Source organism: Homarus americanus, unplaced genomic scaffold (genome assembly GCF_018991925.1).
Source record: "Homarus americanus isolate GMGI-L3 unplaced genomic scaffold, GMGI_Hamer_2.0 scaffold44060, whole genome shotgun sequence".
Classification (NCBI taxonomy): Eukaryota; Metazoa; Arthropoda; class Malacostraca; order Decapoda; family Nephropidae; genus Homarus; species Homarus americanus.
This window is the reverse complement of record NW_024756871.1, coordinates 2,679,240-2,704,995: the sequence shown is the minus strand read 5'-3', so window position 1 is coordinate 2,704,995 and position 25,756 is coordinate 2,679,240. Positions and strand designations below refer to the sequence as shown.

At 49.2% G+C, this 25,756-nt stretch overlaps 1 pseudogene; it reads left to right on the top strand.

The window, feature by feature from the left end:
- Positions 1-15,230: 15,230 nt before the first annotated feature.
- Positions 15,231-25,756, top strand: part of LOC121856961 — a 23,150-nt pseudogene continuing 12,624 nt past the window's right edge.

The window sequence follows — 25,756 nt, the reverse complement described above, 5'->3', positions numbered from 1 at the left end:
TGTCTCGTGTACCATATTTTTTCACCTTGTTAAAAACACTTAAATAATTGACATCTTAACAGTGGTGTGTACCTCCCCCACCCTCCAGTGTTGGGGGCAGGTAGTTGGGGTTGTGGTGGGGTGTAGTAAATAGTGGGTGGGGGTGATGGTGGGGACGGGGTAATACACACACACACACACAGGGGCAGATATTTAGTGACACGGGGAGAACCATCAGGACATATATGGCTCCACGGAACACGAGATACTGACCATCCGTGCCAGACTGATCACACGGCCGCCTCGTACACTCCAACCACCCGTATAATCACACGGACAGTCATACGCTTCCCGACACCTTACATAAACAGCCTCGTTATCTCGTTATCATATTATCCAATGAGCTAATTTTATCGATCGCCGGAGCTCATTATGAAGGTCGGTGTTAACGTTGAGGTGTGTGTATAAGGGATGGGGTGGTGTGGTGGAAGGGAGGGAGGGTGGGGGGTGATGGAGGAGGAGGGAGGATTGTGCTCTCTCTCTCTCTCTCTCTCTCTGTTGCTTCTTGTTCTTCTTCTTGGTTATTCTTGTCCTTATTCTTATTTGTTATTGTTCTTTCTTGTTAGTCTTCTCTTTCTTATTTATATTATTGTTCTTTATTCTTCTTCATCTTCACCGTCTTCTCTCACCACCACTCTTCTCCCTCACACTCTCCCTCACACGTAGTCTTCTCCCGCACCATATACGCAGGGCAGTCCGTCAGGTGCTTAGGAAGGGGGGCGGAGAGGGTGAAGGGAGGGAGGAAGGGAGGATGTACACCTTTACCTAACACGGAGGCTGCTACTGTCTTCACTATTATGGTGTGGTGATGTGTGGTGGTGTGGTGACTGGTGTGGAAGGTGTACTGTAGGGTGTGGAGTGGTGTGGAGTGGTGTGGTGACTGGTGTGGAAGGAGTACTGTAGGGTGTGGAGTGGTGTGGTAACCTAACCTAACCTTCTCTCTCTCTATGAATGCTTATCATTATATATATATACATTACCACTGCAGTCTAACTATTCATATATACACCATTATATGTATTATGTATATCCATTATCTCTCTTATCTATTCATTAATACATATATACACTTTGATGTTTATTTAATGTATATAGATTATCTCTTTATCTCTCCCTGTTTGTGTTGATGGACAGGAAGATAAAGTGGGTATCTCACTTGTTATCTCCCTCACCTTTACCTGGCTCTTACTGGCTCTTAATTATCTCTTATGTCTTCTCATTTATTTGTATTTATTATTATTTATCTATTTGGTTATTCATCTGGTTATTTATTTATTTATTTATTTATTTATTTATTATTATTATTATTATTATTATTATTATTATTATTATTATTATTATTATTATTATTATTATATTATTATTATTATTATTATTATTATTATTATTATTATTATTATTATTATTATTATTATTATTATTATTATTATTATTATTATTATTATTATTATTATTATTATTATTATTATTATTTTATGTCTTAAAAAGCTTTTTGGAAGTAATCTTGACATGTCTGGCTTTCTGTCTCTGTCTGTCTGTCTGTCTGTCTGTGTCTGTCTGTCTGTCTGTTCTGTGTCTGTCTGTGTCTGTCTGTCTGTCTGTCCGTATATGTCTGTCTGTTTGTCTGTACACTGTGAGCATGAGAACATGTTTCAGCGGATTCATTAGAATTTTAGCGCCGCATGCGTCACCGGAAGGAGTTTAGTAATATTTAGACTACACCCTCGCCGCACCCTCGTTCCCGCATGCGTCAGTAAGAGGAGTATTGTAATATTTGGACTACACCCTCGCCGCACCCCCGCATGCGTCAAGTTGGAGTATGGAGATGCGTATGAACACCACCCTTGCCGCACCCCCGCATGCGTCAAGTTGGAGGATGGAGATGTGAATGAAGGTCACTCTTGCCGCACCCCCAAGTACTCAACCAACCCACTCGGTGTACTCAACCCACTCGGTGTACTCAACCCGCTCGGTGTACTCAACCCACTCGGTGTACTCAACCCTCGGTGTACTCAACCCACTCGGTGTACTCAACCCACTCGTTATCAACCCTCGGTGTACTCAACCCCACTCGGTGTACTCAACCCACTCGGTGTACTCAACCCGCTCGGTGTACTCAACCCGCTCGGTGTACTCAACCCACTCGGTGTACTCAACCCACTCGGTGTACTCAACCCACTCGGTGTACTCAACCCGCTCGGTGTACTCAACCCGCTCGGTGTACTCAACCCACTCGGTGTACTCAACCCACTCGGTGTACTCAACCCGCTCGGTGTACTCAACTAACACCGCCTAGTAACCTACCACACTATATCACCCCCACACAGTGTTATCAGTGATGAGCCTCACGAACTGACTCCGTTATCTTGTTGTTCCCGGTGATATAACCTATATCACCAGCCCCTCCTCCTTCCCTCTCCTCTCCTCTACCCCTCCTCCTCCCCTCCTGCCTCTACCTCCTCCTCCCCCCTCCTGCCTCTACCCCTCCTTCCCCCCCCAGAAATCTATACTGATATCACCCCCCACACACACACATCACAGAGGTTAACACACTCTTAGGTTAATTGTCATTGTGGCGAGGAGATGCTGATGCTCGCCACAATTCGCCATGTTATCGCCTACCACACCACATCTCGCCACCTACCACACCACATCTCGCCACCTACCACACCACATCTCGCCACATCTCGCCTCCATAATCAATCGTACACCGTGGCCAAGGGAGCATTATGACCCCCGAGCATTATAACACCGGGCAATAAATCCTAATCATCATATTCTTTATTTTTTTTCTTCTTTTTTTATCTTGTTGTGAGGAGACAATGGAGGTGAGGTGATGGTAGGGCCCTCACCTGTGTCTTAATGGCGGTGTGTGGTGGACAGGTTAATGTTTCTCTGTCTGTCTGTGTCTGTCTGTCTGTCTGTCTGTCTGTCTGTCTTCCTTCGTCAGCCTCTCTCTCTCTCTCTCTCTCTCTCTCTCTCTCTCTCTCTCTCTCTCTCTCTCTCTCTCCCACCTATCCCTTCATTTCCCCATCTCCCCCTCCTCTCTTTTCCTCTCTTCCCTAAGTCCTTCTCCCCCCCTTCCCACCCCCTCCCCTCAGCCCCTCCCCTTAGCCCCTCCCCTCAGCCCCCTCCCCTCAGCCCCCTCCCAGTAGCACAGATGAGGATAAAGGTGAGGGCTGGGGCGTCGTCTCTTCTACAGCGTCGTCAGTTGGTCAGAGCTTTGTATAGGTGGTGTTGTGGCGTGAAGGTCCTGCAGGTTATTCTGTGTGTGTGTGTGTGTGTGTGTGTGTGTGTGTGTGTGTGTGTGTGTGTGTGTGTGTGTGTGTGTGTAGGAAGTAAAGGCAGGTATGGTCAACACCTCAACCAAACCTCTATCCTTACCTGTATAGTCCACACCTCCAGCATGTATGGAATCACCAACCACAACAACAACAACAACCATAACTACAACAATAAAAATTAATAACCACAATACTAATTAACGCCACAACACCACCACCACCACCACCACACCACCACCACAACACCACCCACCACCACAACACCACCACCACCACCACCACCACTCACCACAACACCATCACTCACCACCACCACCACACCACAACACCACCACCACCACCACAAATAGCAAAGACGAAGAGGGGAGATATGATAGAAGTATTTAAGTGGGTGAAGGAAATCAATAAAGGGGATATAGATAAAGTTCTTATAATATCCGAGCAGGATAGGACTCGTAGCAACGGATTTAAGTTGGATAAGTTTAGGTTTAGGAGGGAGATAGGAAGAAACTGGTTCACAAATAGGGCGGTGGACGAGTGGAACAAGCTTACCAACTTTGTAATAAGTGCTGGAACGCTGGAAAGTTTTAAAAGGAGGCTAGATAGATTCATGGATGATAGAGAGTGGTAGTAACTCTCAACAAGAGCTGCCATGCACAGGCCAACCGGCCTATTGCAGACTCCTTATTTTCTTAGGAACAACACCATCATCACCACCAACCCCCCAACAACACCATCATCACCACCAACACCACCACCAACACCACCAACAACACCACCACCACCCACCACAACAACAACTCTACCATGACTACTAGCTCCTCTATTATTAAACCTAAACAAAACATGATCGACTCCGGGAACTACCGTGAAATTAATAATGTAATTTAATTAAAGACATTAAGCAGCGGTACGTATGTTAATGAGGCTGGTTAATTATTACTACGGTAGGTGTTATTACCGATCAATTAGTAATTATATCCTCAAAGACTCGGTTGGGTTTAATGATATTTGTTGTGTGTGTGTGTGTGTGTGTGTGTGTGTACTCCTCCACCTAAATTGGTACGTGGTAACTTCTCAACCTTATGAGGGAGTCGCCCAGTTGGTGAATTTTTACAGCGACGCCCGACACGTGTCTCTCTCTCGTTGGCCCGCACTCTGTCTGTCTTCGTCCACCAGGAACCTAACCTAACCAAACCAAACCTAACCTACACAGGAACTTTAAGATGACTATGGGAAGCAATCGAGGTGGCCTTCTATGTTGCTCAAGTTAGACTCTCATCCTTAATGACATTATTTGTGTCGTATATAACTGTGTGATACATTATGGATGATCAATATTGTATTTAGAAGAACTTTTAGCACTGTCATCACCCACGACCAGTCGGACCTAACACGACTAATGCAGATAAGGGCGATTGTTTGTGGTCCTCTTGTGAGAATATCGCCTTTTAGGTAATCGTTTAGTAAATCCTTATTGCATATTTTGATGAAACGATCCAATTCCCATTTTCTCTCACAGAAAACTATGGCAGTGAGGACTTAACTTAACTAACCCCCCTTCTAACCCCACTACCCCTACCCTCTCTAACCTCCCCCCTACCCCTCTAACTTCCACCCCCCACACTGTCACCTTGGCCTGACCTACTCAATAATGGTAATGATTTTAGACCCAAATGTGTTTTTGTTTTGCTGTCAGCATTAATACTTATTCATTATGCTCTCAACACCTGCTGCTATAAGACTTGAGGGTAACGTTACACCTGTGGAGACCAGATTTACCTGTATAAAGTGATGGTGAGGTGTGGTGAAGTGTGGTGAAGTGAGGTGTGGTGAAGTGTGGTGAAGTGAGGTGTGGTGAAGTGTGGTGTTGTGTGGTGAAGTGAGGTGTGGTGTGTTGGTGCCCGATACTTATGTGTGTTGCAGAACGTGTTGCAGGTCGAGATATTGTTGACATATTGTTGCAGCGTTGACCTTGGTGGCGGACTACTACTACTACTAGCATGATCACACACACACACACACACACACACACACACACACACACACACACACACACGACAAGAGAGACCTTCAGAAAAACTTGATCTCGGGCGTAAATTATTGAAACAGCCTGGAATAAGTCCCTTCCTCCTTCTCTTCTTCTTCCTCTTCCTCCTCCTCTGCATTTTCTTCCTCCTACCAATTCTCCCCATCCTCCAATCTTCTCTTCATCTTCCTCCATCCTCTTCTGTTTCATCCTCCATCTTCCTCTTCTTCCTCCACCTTTCTTCTTCCTCCTTCTGTTCCCATTCTTTCTCCCCCCAACACCTCCATCCTTCTCCTCCTGGGCCCACAAGAGGCGTAGTCCCTCATAAGCTAACCTTCACAGCAGCACAAGAGAAGGTTTTTACCCCGGGTGCTGTGGCCGGTGGGCGGGTTTGCTTTACACTATCATAAAGACTCCGACGTCTAACTTATTGGTCATAATTAGTAGTGTATCAGCCAACCAGATAACGAAATAGTTAGCAACGTTTAACAAGAGAAGCTTTGGGTTTAAATGGTTTATACTTCCCCGGATTGTTTGTCGATATTGATGTTTGTGTCAGGTGTTGGAAATGTATTAGATGTGGGTTGGTGTGGATGTGGATGTTTGTATGAGTGCCAGTGTTGGTGTTGATGTGGATGTGGATGTTTGTATGAGTGTCAGTGTTGGTGTTGATGTGGATGTTTGTATGAGTGTCAGTGTTGATGTGGATGTGGATGTTTGTATGAGTGTCAGTGTTGGTATGGATGTGGATGTCAGGTGTTGGAAATGTATTAGAGTGTGGGTTGGTGTTGATGTGGATGTGGATGTTTGTATGAGTGTCAGTGTTGGTGTTGATGTGGATGTCAGGGTGTTGGAAATGTATTAGATGTGGATTGCGTTGATGTGGATGTGATGTTTGTATGAGTGTCAGTGTTGGTGTTGATGTGGATGTCAGGTGTTGGAAAATGTACAGATGGGGTTGGTGTTGATGTGGATGTGGATGTTTGTATGAGTGTCAGTGTTGGTGTTGATGTGGATGTCAGGTGTTGGAAATGTATTAGAGTGTGGGTTGGTGTTGATGTGGATGTGGATGTTTGTATGAGTGTCAGTGTTGGTATGGATGTGGATGTCAGGTGTTGGAAATGTAATAGATGTGGGTTGGTGTTGATATTGGTGTTGAGAAGAATCGGGTTTTAAGTGCCTGGGTGAGGGATCTTATACAAGGTTCATTCGGTTCCTTCCTCAGTGTTAGCGAGACTTCAGGAACGAGACACTTCCCCTCAAAAAACATGATTCATCCATGGAACCGATGATTGCTAGGCGGGGGAAGGGGGCACTGGGGGGGTACGGGGAGGGGAAGTACGAGGGGCGGCACGGGGAGGGGGCATGGGAGGGGGCATGGGGAGGAGGAGGGCAGGTGGGCTGGAAGAAGCCCCAAGATGCACCCACGATAACCTCCATAAGGCTTGGATCTATAATAGTCGGGCTGGCATTAAAACACACCTTTGATCTGCCTCTTTTGTTGCTTTCAACTTGAATTTCAGTAGTGATGCTGCTGGAAGCCAGCCAGCCACCCCTCGGTCAGGTAGCAGCTAAGTGACCCACCCATCTCTTCCACCGCCCACCTGCCTCGAGGCCATGATCCTTGCCTGTCTTAACTCATGTGCTGGCTGGGTGATGGTGCTGCTACAGGGGGTGAGAGAGAGAGAGAGAGAGAGAGAGAGAGAGAGAGAGAGAGAGAGAGAGAGAGAGAGAGAGAGAGAGAGAGAGAGAGAGAGAAAGACCCCTCCCTTCCCCTCTCATAGACACCTTACTTGTTCAAGACGCAATCAACCAAAAAAACCTCCTGATTCATTAACCCTTGAGTACAGGCAGGCGAGCATAATTACTGGAGAAGGTTATATATATCTATAAGGCTCGGTGTCAAAGATTAGATAATCCGCCAAACTTCATAAACACCTCCTAAGCAGATTAGCGAATCCTTCCTGACAATCTTATCATTAAATTTATTCACCAGCAAGGGAGTATAATTACTGAAAACATTTATTATAAGACTCATCATCCGTAGGTTATTAAACACCTTCAGTCGAGCCTTATTTGTGTTCATACTAAGCCTCGAGAGATGGTGCAGTCTTTGAGCACCACACCGTTGTCATCACCACCTTCCAAGACAGACGAGTATAATTTATAAAACTCAACAGTTCCAGTGGTATAAGACTCGTGAGCCTACAAACCTTATAGGGCTTTTAATATAAGGCTCTACTGTAGGAGGAAAAGGTGTGGTTTTCCTCTTCCCACCCCTCCCCTTCTTTCCTCCTCCTCCTTACCTCTCCTCCCTACCCTTCACCCTCCCCTCTCCTACCCTTCCCTCCCTTCCTCCCTCCTCCCTCCCTCCCCACCTCCCTCCTCCTCCCTCCCTTCCCTCCCCACCCCTCCCCATCAATAATATCAAGAACATAATTATAACAGACATTCATAAGCTCACTTATGTCGACATTAAATACTAACCTCTAATCATTATATTTTGTACACACACACACACACACACACACACACACACCACTAATACTCCTACTACTATTACTACTATTACTATTACTCCCTCTTCTCCTGCTACTCTTTTCCTCTTCTTCCTCTCCTCTTCCTCTCTTTCTTCCTTCCTTCTTCTCCTCTTCCCTCTTCCTTCTTCTCCTTCCTCTTTCTTTTCTCCTCTTCCCTCTTCCCTCAATTAGGACTATTAAGGTTAGGTTAGGTGAGATCAGACCCATTAAACTGGTTACGATAAGCTTTATGATTGGGTGGGGCCCATCTGACCTGCTACAACCTCACGCCCCTCCCCCCCTCAACCCCACCATAAGCTGCTTCCTTCCCACCAACCTCCCTCCCCTACCAACACCAACCAATTTCTCCTCCCCCACCAACACTAACCAATTCTCCCTCCCCCACCAACACCAACCACCTCTCCTCTCCCCCACCAACACCAAACCTCCTCCCACCAACACCAACCTCCTCCCCCACCAACACCAACCTCCTCCCCCACCAACACCAACCTCCCCCCCCGCACACTATCAACTAAACGATCTCTTCCGAATATTCATCTCAGACTAATCTTTACCTCTGATCTCGAGGGACCAACCTAACCTAACCTAACCCAAGTCTATATACTTCCTTCAACAAATAAGATAAAAAATATATTTTAGGCTATATGTTTCGGTGGCAAAGTTCACTCCACGATATAGATTTATGTTGGCGAGTTATATAAATATTTTTCTTCAGTTGATATATTTCACGCTGGGTAATTGATTTTCAGAAGGAAGACAATGTTATATATTTCACGGATTTGGTGTGTGTGTGTGTGTGTGTGTGTGTGTGTGTGTGTGTGTGTGTGTGTGTGTGTGTGTGTTAGGTGTATATTTCACGCTCCAGATAAATGTAAAAATGTTCGTATATATTTTAATTTTCTTCAGTATATTTCACGCTTAATAATAGACTCACTTTAGCCAGGTATATATGTATGTTTATATTTCACCTGTATATTTCACCTGTATATTTCACCTGTATATTTCACCAGTATATTTCACCTGTATATTTCACCTGTATATTTCACCAGTATATTTCACCTGTATATTTCACCTGTATATTTCACCTGTATATTTCACCTGTATATTTCACCTGTATATTTCACCTGTATATTTCACCTGTATATTTCACCTGTATATTTCACGGTTGCCAGAATATTCACACTAAACCATTTATTTGCATGAATTTCAGTTATAGATCAGGCAAGGGACAGAATCACATTGTTTTTATACACACGCACGCACGCATTCAGAAACACACACGAATACAGAAACACACACGAATACAGAAACGCACACGAATACAGAAACGCACACGAATACAGAAACGCACACGAATACAGAAACGCACACGAATACAGAAGCTTTTACGAATGCAAAACACGCACGCATTCAGAAACACACACGAATACAGAAACACACACGAATACAGAAACGCACACGAATACAGAAACGCACACGAATACAGAAACGCACACGAATACAGAAACGCACACGAATACAGAAACACACACGAATACAGAAACGCACACGGACATCCATAGACATATAATACACAGACACAGACACACAGACACAGACACACACACACACACACACAGACACACATAGGGTGAAGGAAGGAGGAAGATAGAGGTGAGAATAATAAATGAGAGGGTGAAGGAGGGAGGGAAAGGGAGAGGGAGTGACAGAGAGAAGGAGAGGATGAGGGAGTGAGAGAAGGAATATGTGAGAGGGTGAGGGAGAGGATGAGAGGAGTGAGGGAGAGGATGAGAGGAGTGAGGGAGATGATGAGAGGAGTGAGGGAAAGGATGAGAGGAGTGAGGGAGAGGATGAAAGGAGTGAGGGAAAGGATGAGAGGAGTGAGGGAGATGATGAGAGGAGTGAGGGAGAGGGTGAGGGAGAGAATGAGGGAGAGAGGGAGAGGTAATAATGAGGGAGGACGCTTGGTGTAGTGGGTCGCCTCGCCTCACTGCCTTCCAAGGTGTTGTGTTTCCTTCAGGTGACTAATGGTGGAGGACAACCCTGCCCTGCCTACCTGTGAGTCTCTCCACCACTCACTCCCTCCCTCAAGTGAAGGGCGGAGTGAGTGTGACAGGTGAGGTGAAGGAGGTAGAGAGTGAGGGAGGGAGAGAGAGTGAGGGAGGGAGAGAGTGAGGGAGGAGAGAGAGAGTGAGGGAGGTAGAGAGTGAGGGAGGTGGGGGAGGGAGAGAGTGTGGAGTGAGGGAGAGAGGTGGGGAGGGAGGGAGAGTGAGGAGGTAGAGAGAGAGGTGGGGAGAGGGAGAGAGGTGGGGAGGTGGGGAGGTGAGGGTGGGGGAGGGAGGAGGGAGAGAACAATACCTCACCACCAGGGCATCAACACTGTTAAGTTATTGGTATGAGCCATCACACAGCCTCACCCGGGAGTTATAAACGTTATCTGTCTCACTATATATGGCCCAGCTATACACGGCCTGGTACAGTATAGCACACGACGGGGGGAGTAGGAGTGATGAAGGAAGAGTAGGAGGAGGAGGAAGGGTGAGAGAAGTAGGAGGTATTGAGGAGTAGGAGTAGGAGGAGTGGTAGGTGTAGGAGGAACAGGAGGTATTGAGGAGTGATGGTAGCTGAAGGATTGAGTTTATCGAGGAAGATACAGGAGTCTTTTGTGATGTAGAAGACGACGGCTGCAACACTGACTGATAACATCATGACGTGGAGAAGCAACATGGGGTGGGGCACACAGGGGGCGGGGCACACAGGGGGTGGGGCACACCTGAGGGGCAGGGCACACAGGGGGTGGGGCACACAGGGGCGGGGCACACAGGCACACAGGGCGGGGCACACAGGGGGGCGGTGAAGAGAGAGAGAGGTAGGTAGGGTTGGTAGAGCTCTTCGTTTATTAGTGCACCTCGGGTTCCTACCATAAACGAACAACTATTTACTAACATAAGGGAAGAGGTGAACGTTGATCTGATGCATAACTTACACTCCGACAATATATTGAGTCTATGTTACGACGTTCACACCATTAATTATCTCGCTGTATAAGGAGTGGAAAACTACACAAGGTTATTAGATATTCAACCATTTTTACCATAAACGAGCGCCACTGCGGGCAATATACGGGTGAGTAAGTTCGTCAGGTGAAGCTTCTATACACTTAATGTGATAGGATGGAGGGAGAAATACCAGGCTTTGGCGATTGGTCCGTACTGGCGGTCAACATCAGGGGTGTAAAATGGTGGTGATGTTTATCTTACAACGTGTGTGTGTGTGTGTGTGTGTGTGTGTGTGTGTGTGTGTGGAGGTAAAGAAGACGTCTTATCACTTAAATGTTTTGTACACAAACACATCTAACCTAACCTATTATAATCTAGGTTAGGTTAGGTTAGGTTAGGTTAGGTTTGGTTAGGTTAGATTGGGGCCAAAAAATCTGAGGCTTATTTAACTTACACTACCCCTACTTTCCACGACCTGTCCAGTGTTTAAGAGTCAAGGCAGGTGGCTCACACGACCAGCGTATGGGCGTAGTTAACCTAGTCCATCTGGCGTATGGGCGTACTCTACCTGATCCAGCTGACATATGGGCGGAGCTTGGTGTCCACTCACCTTCCACAGCCTACCTGAGAGACCCTTCACCCGAGAACAAGTTAATTATCTAGTTCATATGTAGCTAGAACCAGTAACGGACGGTGATTGGTCGAGAGCAGAGACCAGGAGAGTACAACAAGAAGACTGCCCTTCCCCCCAAGTAAACACACAACTCCCTGACCTGTCAAAAATCATTGTCAGTCAGGTCGGATAAGGCAGTAAACGAGAGAGAGAGAGAGAGAGAGAGAGAGAGAGAGAGAGAGAGAGAGAGAGCACCCATGTACACACCCTGGTCCACTACACCTCCCATGTCCTCCACTATCTACACGCTTCCTCCCTACACCCAGCCATGTCCCACAGCCACACCCTTGTCCAGCCTCGCCCAGGTGTGTAATACCTGCTGCTTCCCTCCCTCACCCTCCACTTAGATTATGTAGATGAGATGAAGAGTAACAAGCTATCAGATACACTTTAGTTTATCCTAGTACACCCTATTACACCCTATTACACCCTAGTACACCCTATTACACCCTATTACACCCTATTACATCCTAGTACACCCTAATGCATCTTAGTGTAAACCGTGACATCATTTAGGGTGGTCGAATTCTCTGGCCAATGACGACGTCAGGTTCACAACCCAACCTCACCTAACCCAACCTCACCTAACCCAACCTCACCTTGAACAGTTAAAAACAATCCCCAATTTACTTTAAAATCCTGACCTTAAATGGCGGATATTTTCAACTGTTTTATGGTTTTATAGGGGAGAGGCGTCCATTACGGTGGGGGAGGAGGGATGTTCATTAGGAGAGGTCAGTATATTAGGTGGAGGAAGAGGTCTGTCATTAAGGGGAAGGGAGTTTGTCCATTAGGGGGAGGAGGAGGTCTGTCCATTAGGGGGAAGGGCAGTATCAGGTCAGGCGCCTTACAGTAACAGGGAATGGAGTAGATGATGGTAATGTTATTGTATGGCTGTAGAGTTATATCTGTGTGTGTGTGTGTGTTGTGTGTGTGTGTGTGTGTGTGTGTGTGTGTGTGTGTGTGTGTGTGTGTGTGTGTGTGTTGTTTGTCTCTCTCTGCATGGTGCCAACTCGACCCCTCCTAACACCTGACCCCCGTTCCCCTTCCCTCCCCCATTACCCCTTACCCACCCCTCTCCCTTACCCCCAACCTTCTCCCTCACCCCCTCACCCCCACCCCTCCTCACCCCCCTCACCCCCCCACCCCTCTCCCTCACCCCCCTCCACCCCACCCCTCTCCCCTCACCCCCCCTCCCACCCCACCCCTCTCCCTCACCCCCCCTCCCCCCTCCTCCACCCCCCTCCTTGTGTGTGCCCTGGACGACCAACGTTTAACTTCCTTTATTTTTGTGTGCTGACGGCCAGCCTTAGCTAAGTCCAATAATTGCACGGCCCCTCTTCCACGGCCAGGAGGTGGAGGTGGGGAGTGGGGGAAGGTGGAAGTGAGGTGGAAGGTAAGGAGTGAACCCCTAAGACAGTCCGAGGAGACCCCAGAAGTCAGGTGGATTGGAGGTCAGTGGAGGTGAGGTCAGTGGAAAGAGTGAGGTCAGTGGAAATTGAGGTCGGTGGAGGGTGAGGTCGGTGGAGGGTGAGGTCGGTGGAGGGTGAGGTCGGTGGAGGGTGAGGTCGGTGGAGGGTGAGGTCGGTGGAGGGTGAGGTCGGTGGAGGGTGAGGTCGGTGGAGGCTCACAACCCTCTTCATTTGCCTCCCAATGTTTCACCTCACCACTCCCTCCCCTGAACCATCTACGACACTTGTTATCATTCTCCCCGGCAAAATAACCCCGGCCAATCACGTGTCACAATATATGTAAATCGTGGGAGAAGCTCATTCATCATCTACCCAATCACCGTCCACGATCGCATCCTTCCTGTGGCGCTGACCAATGGGGGTCCAGCTGCTTAAAACTGCTTCATTCCCTCTGATTTATCGCTCGGGTCGGCTTCATTTGGACGTATTTTCATCTTATTTCTTATTTTTTTGTTGTGGTAAGTGTTGGGGTGACTCATATTGCCGTGTTAAATGTGTCTCACCTGAGTTGTGATGAGGCAGGTGATATGGTGTAGTAAATTACCGAGATGATTGTGCTGTGTAAGTCTCTCTCTCTCTCTTATCCCTGAGAGAAGGTGCGTCCCAAGTGCTTGATGGCTCATGAGCAACAGTACGAATGCAGAATATTGAAAACCAAGACATCGGTTGCACAAGTCAGGCACCCATTCGCACCTGGGTCGACTATGGGGTACAAATCAGGTACCTATTTACACCTGGGTCGACTTGGGGGTACAAATTAGGTACCTATTCGCACCTGGGTCGACTAGGAGGTGCCTTATGTGAACCAGCTATCGTAAACACAGAAGACGAGTGTTTGTATCCACTCGTCGACCTGCAGCCAACACAACGTAACACAAGACAACATAAACAAAGGGACGTTCCTCACACTGGCACCCTCATCACCACAACAATGAGGCATCAGTCTCATTAACAAATAGCAACACTTAATTACAGGTGAGAGCGGTACACCTTCTCTTATATTCCCTAAACGAACACTTTATAAAACACTGCCTCAGTCATTACCCGAGCCGCCCCTCACATATTGTGACATTAGTGGGTGTCGTGGCGGTTGATGGTGGCTGGTGGAGGCTGTAGAGGCTAGTGGAGGCTTGTGGTGGCTGGTGGAGGCTGTAGAGGCTAGTGGAGGCTTGTGGAGGCTGGTGGCGGCGGATGGAGGTTGGTGGTGGCTGGTGGATGCTGTAGACGCTGGTGGAGGCTTGTGGTGGCTGGTGGATGCTGGTGATGGCTGTTGGAGGCTGGTGGAGGCTGTAGAGGCTGGTGGAGGCTTGTGGTGGCTGGTGGATGCTGGTGATGGCTGTTGGAGGCTGGTGGAGGCTATAGACGAGCTTGACTAGAGGCTCCTTCCTCATCACCACCACCATATGTCAACACCTCACCTTCAGAAGCCATATACGCGTGCCTCCATCACCCCCAGACAATGTTATCGAGGAGTTATCACGCCTCCATATCACTCACCTTATCTACCTGACCATCGCTATCACTCCCCGCTATCACAGGTACATCAGCTGCCCACCAGGTGAAGACAATAGAGGCGGGTCATCTAGCTTACCTTAAGTCCGGCCTTGAGTTATTGCCGGGGAGATTAGGAAGCACCTGAAGAGCATTACCCCCACCAGTCTGATGGGAACCTACCCTGACCTAACCCCAGGGAGCGTTAGAGTGTTTTATCGTCAGGTGAAATAAGGTGGATGGGCTAATCTTCAGGTGAATTGATTTTTCTTTTGTCAACTGAATGTCTGTCTGTCTAGTTCTTCCTCCTTCTCTTTCTCTTCTTCCTCTTCCTATTCCTCTTCCTCCTCCTCACCTTCTTCCTCCTCCTCCTCCCCTCTCTTCCTCCTCCTCACCTCCTGGACAGGGTACAAATTGTTCACGACGGGGAGCCAATCAGAGCCACGATCAAGGTCAAACAGGTAATGCCACTCAGTCACGGGGTCATCAGATACCTATCAGAATGGCTCAACCAACCAGAATGACCTGATGGGCATTTAAGACTGGCCAAATGACAATCAGATAAGTCTTAACCGTATGAATATAATGGCAGTATTTGTCAGGGCGGTTCTTTTGACGTCGCTGTGGGTGGGAGAGGTGTGTGGGGGTGGGTGGAGAGGTGTGTGGGTGTGGGTGGGTGGGTGTGGGTGGTGGCAGTGAGGAAATGGTTCACTCACAGGTAAGGTGTTAGTGCTACCTGTGTGCTGGGTGTCTCTTGCAGGTATTATGAAAGAAATTAGTGTCGTACGTGTTGATTGTTTAGGGAGTGATGACGTGATGGTGACGGGTGACTTGGTGATGGCTAGTGGTGATGTGGTGATGGTGGTGAATTGGTATGGTGGTAAAGGTGATATGATGGTTGTGGTGGTGGTGGTTGGTTGGGGTGTACTGGTGAAAGTGGTATGGGTGTATGATTGGAGTGGTATTATGTGATGTTATAGTAATTGGGTGGATGATGTGCCGTCTTCAAAGAGTGACAGTCATTAGTGAAGGGACACCTGAGCTGGCCACCCACCTGTCCCTCACCTGACGAAGCACCTCATCATATTACACCAGGTAGGAGACTATGCTACCTGGTCTCCTAATATATAGATGGAGAGACGCGGAGAACACTGGAGACGAGGAGAACACTGGAGACGAGGAGAACGAGGAGGAGATGAAATATTGAAAGAAGAAGAAAGACGTTAAAAAACACACATATTCACAGCCCACAGCAACACCCACGGCAATACCCACGCAACACCCACAGCAACACCCACAGCAACACCCACGGCAACACCCACGGCAATACCCACGGCAATACCCACGGCAACACCCACGCAACACCCACAGCAACACCCACGCAACACCCACGGCAATACCCACGGCAATACCCACGGCAACACCCACGGCAACACCCACAGCAACACCCACAGCAACCCACGCCCATAGCAATACCCACTTGTACACCCACGGCAACACCCACGGCAACACCACAGCAACACCCACAGCAACACCCACGGCAATAACCATAGCAATACCCACGGCAATACCCACGGCAATACCCACAGCAATACCCACGGCACACCCACGGCAATACCCACGGCAATACCCACGGCAATACCCACGGCAGTACCCACGGCAACACCCACGGCAACACCCACAGCAACACCCACGGCAATACCCACGGCACACCCACGGCAATACCCACGGCAATACCCACGGCAATACCCACGGCAACACCCATAGCAATACCCACGCAACACCCACGGCATACCCACGGCAATACCCACGGCAATACCCACGGCAATACCCACGGCAATACCCACGGCAATACCCACGGCAAACCCACGGCACACCCACGGCAATACCCACAGCAACACCCACGGCAACACCCATAGCAATACCCACGGCATACCCACGGCACACCCACGGCAACACCCACGAGCAACACCCACGGCAAACCCACGGCAATACCCACGGCACCCACGGCACAGCAACACCCACGGCAACACCATAGCAATACCCACAGCAACACCCACGGCAACACCCATAGCAATACTCACGGCAACACCAGCAATACCCACGGCAAACCCACGGCAATACCCACGCACAATACCCACGGCAACACCCACGCAACACCCACGGCAGCACCCACGGCAACACCCACGGCAATACCCACAGCAACACCCACGGCAATACCCACGGCAATACCCACAGCAACACCCACGGCACACCCACGGCAATACCCACAGCACACCACGGCAATACCCACGGCATACCCACAGCAACACCACGGCAATACCCACGGCACCCACAGCAACACCCACGGCAATACCCACGGCAACACCCACGGCAATACCCACAGCAACACCCACGGCAATACCCACGGCAATACCCACAGCAACACCCACGGCAACACCCACGGCACCCACAGCAACACCCACGGCACCCCCAAACAATACCCACGGCAATACCCACGGCAATACCCACGGCAACACCCACGGCAATACCCACAGCAACACCCACGGCAATACCCACAGCAACACCCACAGCAATACCTACGGCAACACCCACGGCAACACCCACGGCAACACCCAGAGCAACACCCAGAAAACACCCAGAGCAACACCCAGAGCAACACCCAGAGCAACACCCAGAGCAACACCCACGGCAATACCCACAACAACACCCACGGCAACACCAGAGCAACACCCAGAGCAACACCCAGAGCAACATGTGCTGGGTATCACATACAGGCTGGTTATTCAAGACGATATACATCTAAGCGTCCATCACGGGCTACTGAAGGTCCTTCCCACCAGGTGATAGGGCAGGTGATGGGCACAGGTGATGGGGCAGGTGATGGGCACAGGTGATGGGTACAGGTGATGGGGCAGGTGATGGGACAGGTGATGGGTACAGGTGATGGGTACAGGTGAAGGGGCACGGATAAGACAAGTGTAAGGAGTTGCTGTAGACGGTCACCTGAAGACTCACCTGAAGAATCGAGAGACTCACCTGGAGACTCGAGAGACTCACTTGGAGACTCGAGAGACTCACCTGCAGACTCGAGACTCACCTGAGACTCGAGAGATCACCTGAGACCTGAGAGACTCACCTGAGACTCAGAGACTCACCTGGAGACTCGAGAGACTCACCTGGAGACTCGAGAGACTCACCTGGAGACTCGAGAGACTCACCTGACAGCTATACATCTTTAAGATCTGGCTGGAGATGTGGTGGTAAATCGCGACACAAATACTCTATTGTGGGCACCGTGTAGGACCACCAGGAACGACTTACCACACACACACACACACACACGCACACACACACACACACACACACACACACACACACACACACACACACACACACACACACACACACACACACACACACACACACACACACACACACACACACACACACACACACACACACACACACACACACACACAAACGATAAGTAGTTGTTAGGAGAGAGAGAGAGAGAGAGAGAGAGAGAGAGAGAGAGAGAGAGAGAGAGCCGATGTGTGTGTGGCAGCGCCGGGGTCCTGCTTAGCTCTTTATCGCCCAGTTAGGGACGTTTGTCAAGCTTTGTTGTCGCGCTTTAAAGAATTCTTGGATAATTTCTGGCGGCCACAAAGAAGACGTAATGACACGGAGAGTTAGACGGTACAGGTGATCACAGCCTTGTACAGGTGAGTGACCAAGTATGGGGGAGGGTGAGGGGCATGGATTGGTAGCATTGTGCCCCGAGTGACGAAGTGTCCAGGCCAGCCGTAAAGTGTGGCAGCTTCTTGTGTTACCTCGAGCTGTGACCAAGACGGCACCCACCTGTGGCCCCCTGCTGACTGGCCCACAGGTTATTCAGGGTTTTACACTATATCCTCTTGGGAGCCTTGGGAGCCTTGGCCACGTCTGAGTCTCGTTCTGGTGGGGATGAGACGAGTTAGGCAGCACTTGACGTTTTGTGGCCGATCTTGGGATAATGAATTGCCTGTGCCACTCCTTGTTGTTATGGGTGGTCAGCACAGCGCGGTACACTTACAGCATGTTGTGGAGGTGGGGTTAGAGGGGGTTGGGGTGAGGTGGCGGGTGGCGAACCTTGAGGCTGACAATTATCCTCAATATCATCTGCCGAACACACACACACACACACACACACACACACACACACACACACACACCCAAACATAGTACTCGAGAAAATGGTCAAGTTGTACAAGTGACCTCATGACCCCCGGACGTCTTGCCCTTGTTGACGTAGCCATCATCGTCGGGCTGGTGACGTCACTAAACCAACCGAGGATCGTGACCAACCTCTCCCAGGGCGGAATGTTGGGGCGCCTGTGTTGTGCTGACCAAGTGGTATTTTGTCCCACCGGTGAAAGAGGTTCGGTGTATGTTGTGTTGATGGGTTGTGGCTGTTTGACGTTCGTTCAAGTTGTTAGTTTTTTTCTGTGTGTGTGGGGTGTGGGGTGGTTATGTGTGGGGAGGAGGGGGGTGGTTATGTGTGTGTGTGGGGGAGGGGGTGTGGGCGGGTTGTGTATACCTGGGGTCACATTTAAGTCATCTTGTTAATACTATGAAAGGAATCATTTTGAAAGAAAGACCTCCAACTTGACCTAAAGAGAGAAATATTAAGACAATGCCGTCGTCACAGAACAAACGTCTTGACATAAAGAACAAATAATAAATAATAAAAAAAAGACATCCATCACCAAAGCACACACACACACACACACACACACACACACACACACACACACACACACACACAATGCGTACACAGATGACGCCCTTTGCTTCCGGTAGCTCCTGCCATCCACCAACAGAACCATCCCTCCTCTTTTCCCTCCTCTCTCCCCTTCTCCTTCCTCTCCCCCCCTTCCCCCTCTTTTACTTCCTCCTCTCTCCATTCTTCCCATCATTCCCTCACCTCCCCCCTCCCTTCACCCCCTCCCTCCCTCCCTCCGTCACAGTGGTATCGACTCATCCCTCACCCTGATACCATCGCCAATACCACGCAGAGTTAGGGGCGATGGGGGTATTGTTGGTAGAGTGATGGTACTGTGAGGGTGGTAACGGTGGCTGGTGGACTGATGGTACCATATTGATACCATCTTGAGAGACATCTACTACTCGGTGATGGTATTAGTTATGGTGTGTGTCTTCCAGAGAGTGACTGATAGTACCAACCATGACAATACCATCCTGTGATAGCCAATAGTAGTTCACCTATAGCCAGATACCATTCTAGGGAGGACTTAATAGTACTGCCAACAATACCATCCTGAAATAGTAAAGAGATAACGGTGGTACACACTAGCTGGCAGATTGATTACACGAGATACCAACCCTGAAATAGTACCAACACAGGTCCTGTATCTTCCGGTGAACTGATGGTACTAGATCGATACTATCATTGACAAACATACTGTATACAACCCGTGCATAATGGCGCAACCTGGGGATAATGGCGCATCCTGGTGGATAATGGCGCGTCTGCTCCCCTTCTACAGGAGTTTATGGAAGCAATTAGTCTCTCCTGAGCCTGTAGAGTCGATAGTGATGGTGATACGGGGTCGTTTGAGCCTCCGTGTACTACTAACAACAGGGAGCTGGAGTGAGTCAGTTGTTCCTGATGTCTTAACTCTTGTTAGCCAGATACGGACATCAACCCTCTTTCTCTCTATCAAGTACTTTAGGTGGTCCAGTGATGCCATTTGTAGTTGGTAACTCTGAGGATAGAATGGATAGGTTAATTGATGGGGATAGAATGGATAGGTTAATTGATGGGGATAGAATGGATAGGTTAATTGATGGGGATAGAATGGATAGGTTAATTGGTGGGGATAGAATGGATAGGTTAATTGATGGGGATAGAATGGATAGGTTAATTGATGGGGATAGAATGGATAGGTTAATTGATTGAGTTGATTGGTGTTGGTTCAAAAGGGAATGTTTTGTGTGTTGGCGCCACATTGTTTGAAGGGAATTGTGTGTTTGTTTGGTTGAGTTTTTTTTTTATACAAACTGTGGGTGTATAATTTGTTGATCTCTCTCTCTCTCTCTCTCTCTCTCTCTCTGTCTCTCTCTCAGAACCTTGAGACATGAGACAGAGAAGGAGAAGACATCCCAGTATCTCTCTTCTTTTACCTGGCTTCTCCCATCACCTTTACCTGTTGAGGAAAATTATGCCTCACGACGGTTCTTGACATATCTTTCATAGTTAGTGGATCACCCTTATCGCCTTCGGGCTAACCTGAGTACTTCCCGAGGCTCATGTTGTGACATTATGATCTCCTGGTGGTGTATCTGATGGCGATAAGGTGAAATATGTACACCTGGGGAGGTGGGGACGTGATATAGCCCAGGTGTGTTGTTGTTCTCATTAAGGTATTTACAGGACAGGTAACACAACAGTTCTCGGCTCTGGGTTTAATGACGATCGTTTGTTTTGTCTTTTAATCGATATTTTCATTATTATTTATTTTGTTTTGTTTTTAGTGGAGAAAGAATTTAGTTTATTATGATATTATATAAAGATCCTCCTCCTCCTCCCCTCCTCCTCCTCCTCCTCCTCCTCCTCCCTCCTCTCCTCCCTTTTCATACTTATCCTCCTCCTCCACCAATCACCAACATCTTCTCTAACTCTCCACCAATCACCAACATCTTCTCTATCTCTCCACCAATCACCAACATCTTCTCTATCTCTCCACCAATCACCAACATCTTCTCTATCTCTCCACCAATCACCAACATCTTCTCTATATCTCACAATCACCACATCTTCTCTATCTCCACCAATCACCAACATCTTCTCTATCTCTCCACCAATCCAACATCTTCTCTATCTTCTCCACCAATCACCACATCTTCTCTATCTCTCCACCAATCACCAACATCTTTCTATCTCTCCACCAATCACCAACATCTTCTCTAACTCTCCACCAATCACCCCATTTCTAACTCTCCCAATCCAACATCTTCTCTAACTCTCCACCAATCACCAACATCTTCTCTATCTCTCCACCAATCACCAACATCTTCTCTATCCTCTCCCCAATCACCTTCCGCGTCGCCTCTCGCCGCTCCGTTTATCAAGACACATTTTTAATATTCGTCTCAGACCTCGATACATATCTTATTAAACTAGCTTCACTACCCTCCTCCTCCTCCTTCCTCCTCTCTCCTCCTCTTGCTCTTCCTCCTCCTCCTCCTCCTCCTCCCCTCCTCTTCCCTCTTCTTCTATTCTTGTACTGTTTCTACTTGTTCTTCACTTCATCTCTCCTCCGATTCCTCTTTCATTTCCCTCCCTCTTCTGTCCCTCTTCCAGTTCCTCTCTTCCTCCTCTTACCCTCCTCCTCCCCTCTACTACTTTCCCTTCCCTAAACCTACCCCCCTGCCCTAAACCTCCCCTCCCTAAACCTACCCCCTGCCCTAAACCTACCCCCCCCCTCTCCCCTGATATATCTTATCAAACATCTATACTCTACTACCTCCCCCTCCTCCCTCCCTCCCCCTCTCCCCCCCCCTCCAAGCGTTGTTTACGAGGGCGCGTGGCATCCATCATTTCTCTACCTGGTCCAAGCGCTCATTAACCTGTGATTCATGTGACGCAGTAATTACAGGTGTATAATCTCTCACACCTCCACCTGTCACTGGATGTCACAGAGTACAGCCAGTATTGTAGTAAATCGTTTATCACGTTGAGGCGTCTGATGTAAATGATGGAGGTGTTATAGTTTTTACGTGATGTGTTGTTGGGGGTTGTGGGGGAGGAGAGTGGTATTGAGGGGTAAGGGATAGTGGGGAGGTAAGAGAAATGTGGGGTTAGGTGGGTAGTATGTGTTAATAGGAAAAAGTCAGAAGACAACGTAGGAAATTAACCACCCACACACACACACACACACACACACACACACACACACACACACACACACACACACACACACACACACACACACACACACACACACACACACACACACACACACACACACACACACACACACACACACACACACACACACACACACACACCCACACCACACACACACACACACACACACACACACACACACGGACAATAAGAGCTAATGCATAATCATGATTGAACAGAAGCCTTTCATCACTTAGGCTAAACAGATTGAAGGAGACAGGAGATGGTGAGAGGTGAGGTGAGAGGTGAGAGGTGAGGAGAGGTGAGAATGAGAGAGTAGAAAAACTTGACTAAAAACACAGGTGTTAAAACATTCATAAGAGTGTTTGACCAGTTGTGTGTGTGTGTTTTAAACATGGAGAACATATGGCGTTAAATATGAGTGATAAGAGGGAGGGACATCCTGTGTGTGTGTTTAGAGGGAGTAGTGACGATAATAGTCGTAGTATGTCTCCCTCCTCCTCCCCTGCCTCCCTCCTCACCCCCTCCCACCTCACCCCCCCTCCCACCCTCACACCCCTCCCCTCACCCCCCCTCCCCACCTCACCTCCCACCTCACCCCCCCTCCCCTCACCCCTCTCCCCCCTCACCTCTCCATTAACCCCTTACCCCTCCCCCACCACAACCCCCCTCACCCCTAACCTCCTCTCCTCCCTCTCCCCTCACCTCCTTCCCCAATCTCCCTCACCCCCTCCATTAACCCCCTTCACCTCCCCCACCTCAACCCCTCCCACCTCACCCCCCCCTCCCACCTCACCCCCCCCTCCCACCCCTCACCCCCCCCTCCCACCTCACCCCTCTCCCCCCCTACCCCTCTCCATTAACCCCTTCACCTCCCCCACCTCAACCCTCCCCACCTCACCCCTCCCCTCACCCCCTCCCACCTCACCCCCCCCCTCCCCCACCTCCCACCCCTCTCCCCCTCTACCCCTCTCCATTAACCCCTTCACCCTCCCCCCACCTCAACCCCTCCCACCACCCCCCCTCCCCCCCCCCCCCCTCCCACCTCACCCCCCTCCCACCTCACCCCTCTCCCCCCACCCCCCTCTCCATTAACCCCTTCACCCTCCCCCCCTCAACCCTCCCCTCACCCCTCCCCACCTCCCCCCTCCCACCTCACCCCCTCCCCTCACCCCTCTCCCCCCTCACCCTCCTCCCTTCACCCCTCCCCCACCTCAACCCCTCCCACCTCACCCCCCCCTCCCCTGTATGAACGTTTGCAACAAGGTAATTAATATTCATGGCTCACTTGAATTTGTGCCCACGTCTGTCAGAGGCGGAAGTGAGGCAGTGGAGGAAGTGGTGCCCCCAAGGCCTCTCGACACACTCAGGGACTAAAGTGTTGTGCTCAGGCTAAAGTCACTCTGTTTTTAAAGACTCATTGGCCGTGACTGTCTCTACCCCACATCACACACTTGAATTATGTATTGTCAGTTACTTCCAGGGGCTTTACTAGGATTAACTAATGATAACAAGCGTCCTGGTTGTGTAGTTAATGAGGTGATAATGTCGGCTGCTAATGATGGCAGAATAATTATGTGGTGACGGGAATAAGATTACAGTTTTATTTATGTATAAATTCTTAAGAAAGAAAAATATAAGAAAATTGTTTGTTTTTGGGGCAAAGTAATAATAATAATATAATATATAATAATAATATATAATAATAATAATGATAATGATAATAATGATAATAATAATGATCTGTATTTAAATTTAATTATGATTGTTGATATATTCTCAAAGTTCTCTCTCTCTCTCTCTCTCTCTCTCTCTCATCTCTCTCTCTCTCTCTCTTTCTTTTCCTTCATTACTCGTCACACACCCACCACCCACCCACCCACACCCACAGGACCCGCCCAAACCAATACTCACAAGGCTTTACAAACGAGATTTTTTTCTATCCTTGGGAAGTAACTGAACGACAGCCTTCCTGCTGTACAGTATGTGGGTGTTGGAAGAGGAGGTGATAGTGGAGTGGGGGAGTGGGGACAGTGGAAGGGTGGTTAGAAGTGGAGTGGGGTGGGGTGAAAGTGTTTGGACAATCTCTTGAATTCATTTTAGTTGGTTTCCAGAATGAGAGAGAGAGAGAGAGAGAGAAAAAAGAGAATATGACAGCAATATATTTATTATTTTATTTTTCTTGCAGGCAATGTTAATGAGACCACCTGCCACCACCCTGCCACCACCCTGCCTACCCTGCCACCACCCTGCCACCACAGTGGAGTAAGTCATGTCTCTGTTAGTATTATCAATTGTGTATTAAGGAGGAGGCCCAGGGGGGTGACAAAGCCCAGGGAGGAACCAGACCCCCAGGCCCCAAGTGTATTAAGGGCCCGTGACCTGTGTCGTTCCTTGTATCACGTCCCAACAGGTATAGTATCGTTAGTTATTGTTATCGTCTCACAGAGTTTTTGTGAAACACCTACCCCACCCCACACACACACACCCACACCCTTACCCACACACACACCCACCCTCAATGAAGTGAGATCAGCACACCGGCACTAATTATCTTGTAATGACCGTCACTAATTGCTTTCGCCATTACCCCTCAATCGGGTCAAAATCATATCGTGTTAATCGCTATTGGAGTCGATTAAGTCGTTTATATGAAAGAAGGTAATACCAGGGAGATTTTTCTTGTAATTTTTACCATCCCCCTCCTTCCCACCCTGTCCCCCCCTTCCACCCTCTCCCCCTCCCCTCCGCCCTCTTCACCCCCTCCCCTTCCCGCCCCTTCCCCCCCCCTTCCGCCCTCTTCACCCCCTCCCCTTCCCCCCTCTTCCACCCCCTCCTTCCACCCTCTTCACCCTCCTTCCCACCCTCTTCACCCCCCTTCCGCCCTCTTCACCTCCCCTTCCACCCTCTTCACCTCCCCTTCCCCCTCTTCACCCCTCCTTCCCCCCTCTTCACCCCCTCCTTCCCCCTCTTCCACCCCCCCTCCCCTTCCCGCCCTCTTCACCTCCCTTCCCGCCCTCTTCACCTCCCCTTCCCCCCTCTTCACCCCCTCCCCTTCCACCCTCTTCACCCCCCTCCCTCCCCCTTCACCCCCTCCCGCCCCCCTCTTCACCCCCTCCCCTTCCGCCCTCTTCACCCCTCCTTCCACCTCTTCACCCCTCCCTTCCCCCCTCTTCACCCCTCCTTCCCACCCTCTTCACCCCCCTCCCCCCCCTCTTCCTCCCTCCTTCCACCCTCTTCACCCCCTCCCTTCCTCTTCCCCTCCCTCGCCCTCTTCACCCCTCCCCCCTCTTCCC